The 3,916-nt window shown below is 38.9% G+C and overlaps 1 protein-coding gene across 1 annotated transcript in view; it reads right to left on the reverse strand.

Annotated features, from left to right (window-relative positions):
* tinagl1 (tubulointerstitial nephritis antigen-like 1) overlaps nucleotides 1-2,102 on the reverse strand; it is a 19,939-nt gene extending 17,837 nt beyond the window's left edge. Inside the window, exon 1 of the mRNA XM_025065171.1 lies at nucleotides 1,846-2,102. The gene's annotated coding sequence lies outside the window, so the exon portion shown is untranslated. The remainder of the gene's footprint in view (nucleotides 1-1,845) is intronic.
* Nucleotides 2,103-3,916: the final 1,814 nt, after the last annotated feature.

The raw sequence follows: 3,916 nt of genomic DNA on the forward strand, positions 1-3,916 counted from the left end.
GAGCCAAACACTTAGATTTTAATCTGAGAATGAATCAGCATTGTAGCCACAGTTCATTTTAAATACCATTCACTGATTGTTTCAGATCACCACATTATTTAATCTCCCTCCTGTGGATATACTGTGTAACAACTCATGTAACTCAGTGTGTGCTTGGGCCTGACAAAGGTCAACTATCAGTATAGTATAGTTATTAGTGTGAGTGAGTCTGCCCGATCTGGTTGGTTCTCTGCTTACAAAAACATTTATAATTGTATAATTAATTACCCAATCAGATCTCAGAGCACATTGGACATTCTGCCCACAAAGCAGGGCTCCGGAAAGGGTCTTTGCTGTGTCGTTTTCTGCATGACTGCACCTTTAGTATACACATACACACACGCGTCACTGTGGGATGGCCTGCCCCCCCTCCCCCAAGTGTTTTGTTGTGGCAGCAGTGCAATAAAACACCATTCTGCCCAACAAGCTGCTGAGACCTTAAGGTCAAACTGTGTAAAAACCAAGGGATGACCTTAACGGGGACAGCTGATGGTGGTCTGTCACCAGTTTACTCCTATTTAACAGTAAATTGGTCTATTTCATTGGCTCAGGTATCGTTTTTGTGGTCAATTTAATAACATTTTGGTGTTTTCTAAACATAGTTACAAAAATTGGCAAAAATATATTTTATCACAAATGTATGGAATTCTAATGAAAATCTCTGATATGAACATTTTGCTAGTTTTTTCACTTTTTACAACATCACATTTATTTTTTGACATATTTACAGTTACTCCTGCTCTTATACTCCTATATTAAAATTCACTACGGTTCACTATACATACTGTGTATATTTTACTTATTTATTAAACTGGGGTGTGTCTGAAGCCCATATGGCCCATCACTACTGCTGACAGCTGTAGCCAGGCTACTGATCCCACACACAGGGCAGATGTACAAGCCACCCACACACACGAAACACACACACACAAAAGGAAACAAAATCTGTGCACCTTACACACTAGAAGCAGGCAGAGACACTAAGACAAAGGATTCGACTTAATCACTCTAAGGTATGACATCATCTGGGTGAATTTATCCAGTAACATTTCGACTGTACGTGTTTCTCGACTTGTTTTCCATTTGTTGACATTTTATTTCTCGTACACATGTGACCAGTATCTCCCAGAGAACTCCACTCTTTCACTTTCCTCTGCTCAGCTTAACTTTGAGACATCCCTGCACCGCCCACACCAACAGAACATTCAAGAATCTCAGCTCGCCGGATCTGCGCAAAAGCCCTTTCAGTTCCATTCCCCTCGGTGAGACACCGTCCTTGACTTTTATCTGTCCTGTGCTATTTTTAAAGACGCAGGTCCCACAGAGTGGACCACATTTATGATACTGTACAGGTGTTTAATCGTGCCTGCAGGAGCTTTAACAGGGGCGTAAAGGGATTACCGGTGTGGGGGCAGACACTCACTCACTCAAAGCTGTCACATCTTCATAATAAAAGAAAACAACTGCTTCACAGACGTATTCATGGCCTTTACCTAAACCCATTAATAACAACTTGAATTTTGTTTCTTTCAATCCTACACCCACAAGGTAAACAAGGAAAAGACTAGACCTTTAACTCAAGTTCAAAAGTTTCAAAAAGAAAGAAAGAAAAGGAATCTTACTCTTTAAACTAAGATTTACACCAACGTTTTATACCATTCCAGAAAGACATTTTTATAAGGTAACATGAGAACAGAACAGTCTGTGGTGCTCAGTTTGCACCTGCTTCAAATCTGGCACAAAGGAGAGCTGCTGCAGTGGAGTGAACAGAGTGGAGGGAAAAAGAAAGAGAAAGAGTTGCTTTACCAGGAGTGGAAAGAAGAATCCAGGTTTTGTAATCCGACAAAGGCCTCGTTGCTGTGCTGCTCAGGGGAGTTGTTCACAGGTGGAAGAAGAGGTTTGGGTTTGAAAATAATAATAAAGATCAAAATCGTAGAGTCAGCCTCCCCTGCTGTCTCACTCACAGGATCTGCCACTGTCAGACTCCGTCTTCACTATATACTGGCAGGGAAAACCACTCCCCCCTCTGGCCCCCCCACCTCCACCTCTGGGTCCCCTGCGTGTGTGCTCTCCCTCCCTTCCTCACTCTCCTCTCTTCCTGTAACTCCCACAGGTTGACTGTCTCCTCACAGCGTTCCTCTGTTATCTGACTGTGACTGCTGTAGTTTACACACATCTCTAAAGTCACTGCTTTTCTCTCTGCTTTTTCACGACATGCGGAATCCCTCGCCGGTTAAGAACTACTGACCTGCTGCTCACCATCTAGTGGTCACGGAGTTGCGTAACTTCACTACAGACAGGCAGAGAGTTGTTTTCACGACATGCGGAATCCCTCGCCGTTCCTGGAAATGAACAAATGTTATGAGCCACACGTGAATCTTAAATGATGTTTTCAATCATCAGACTTTAATGTGTTCTGTTAATGTGAAATAATGCTTACTGTAGAAAAGGATGAAGACCATATAGTAATATTTTATGGGGGTTAAAAAAAGATAAGTCAGAACTATTTATTTATTTTAATACTATAAAAAGTGCCAGAGCTTTGAGGGCAAAAATAACGTTTAATCTTTATTAATGATTTGAACTTCAGATTTATGAACATAACAATTCTATTAAAGATTCTATATAAAGTTCTCATTTTTATATATTTTATTAGATAAAAAGAAAATATTTATGATTGAAATCAAGTCTTAAGCTCATGGTTTAATGACTTATGAGTCGTAAAATATAAACATATTTTTAATTACGACTTGGTTTTGTATCAAGCCTATTTCTTGGAGCTGTTTCTGTGAAATTCATCTTCATTACAGAGGAAATTAAAACCTTTCTAGCTGCAACATCTTACTCACTGAATTCTCTAACTCATCTTTTCTGCAATTAAAATATGAATATTTATATGTTTTATCATTTAAAAAAATAAAATCTTCATTTTGATTCTGATGAAGAGTCTTGACCTTGTAACCTAATTTATCTTGGACCAAACAGATATCCAAACATACACACTTTAATCAATAACAACTTTTGTCAGAATTTCTTTGGATTTTTTTTCCACCTTTAAAGATACAGCAACTAAAAGAGAGGGATTCAAAGACTGACCTGGTGGTCCCAAAAGACACAGCTGCCTCACTGACTTCCCCTCATCCCCCGCTTGGGTTGATCAATGTTCTCAAGGCAGAATCAATAACTGTAACACAGCAGAGTGTCAGACAGGAACGGAAGGGAGCAGAGATGGAGAATCTTTCTAAGGATAAAAGATTGACCGCACAAACACGTCAGGAATGTGAATGAGTTGAACATACAGCAGCAGGTTGACCATTTACAGAACGCATGGCAGCAACCTTTGGTCAGTATCAGCTGACACTCATCACAACTAACACAAAAGTGCAGGGAAAATACAAGTTATAATTAGAATAGTCTTCATTTCCATGAATTAACAGGACTTGACCTGCAGCTCATGGTGATTATCAGCTCAAGAACAGACAACATTAATTAACTGAACTTGAGTGAAAGCTGAATTAACCTCATTTATAGCTTTAAAAACAGAACAGAGAACTGAAATCTGCCTTTAATCTGAGTAAAATGATTAAATAAACTGATAAATTTCACTTGTACTCTGTCTTTGAAATATAGGATAAGTAACAACTACATTTAACCAAATTAATTTGATGCATATTTAATGCTGAGTTTATGTTCAGATCAGCAGATGAGTTTCTTCATTTCTCTCTGTTTCCTTAAACTGGTTTGCTTTTGCTCAATCTTCTTTAAGACTTTCAGAACTTGTCATGGGATTTGGAAATACATCAGTTTGAAGTAATCTGTTCCGCCTACGTTGGACAATCTGTCCTCTTACGTACCAATCTATATGATGTACTACAGT

The sequence above is a fragment of the Cynoglossus semilaevis genome, chromosome 18, assembly GCF_000523025.1.
Source record: "Cynoglossus semilaevis isolate Cse_v1.0 chromosome 18, Cse_v1.0, whole genome shotgun sequence".
NCBI lineage: Eukaryota > Metazoa > Chordata > Actinopteri > Pleuronectiformes > Cynoglossidae > Cynoglossus > Cynoglossus semilaevis.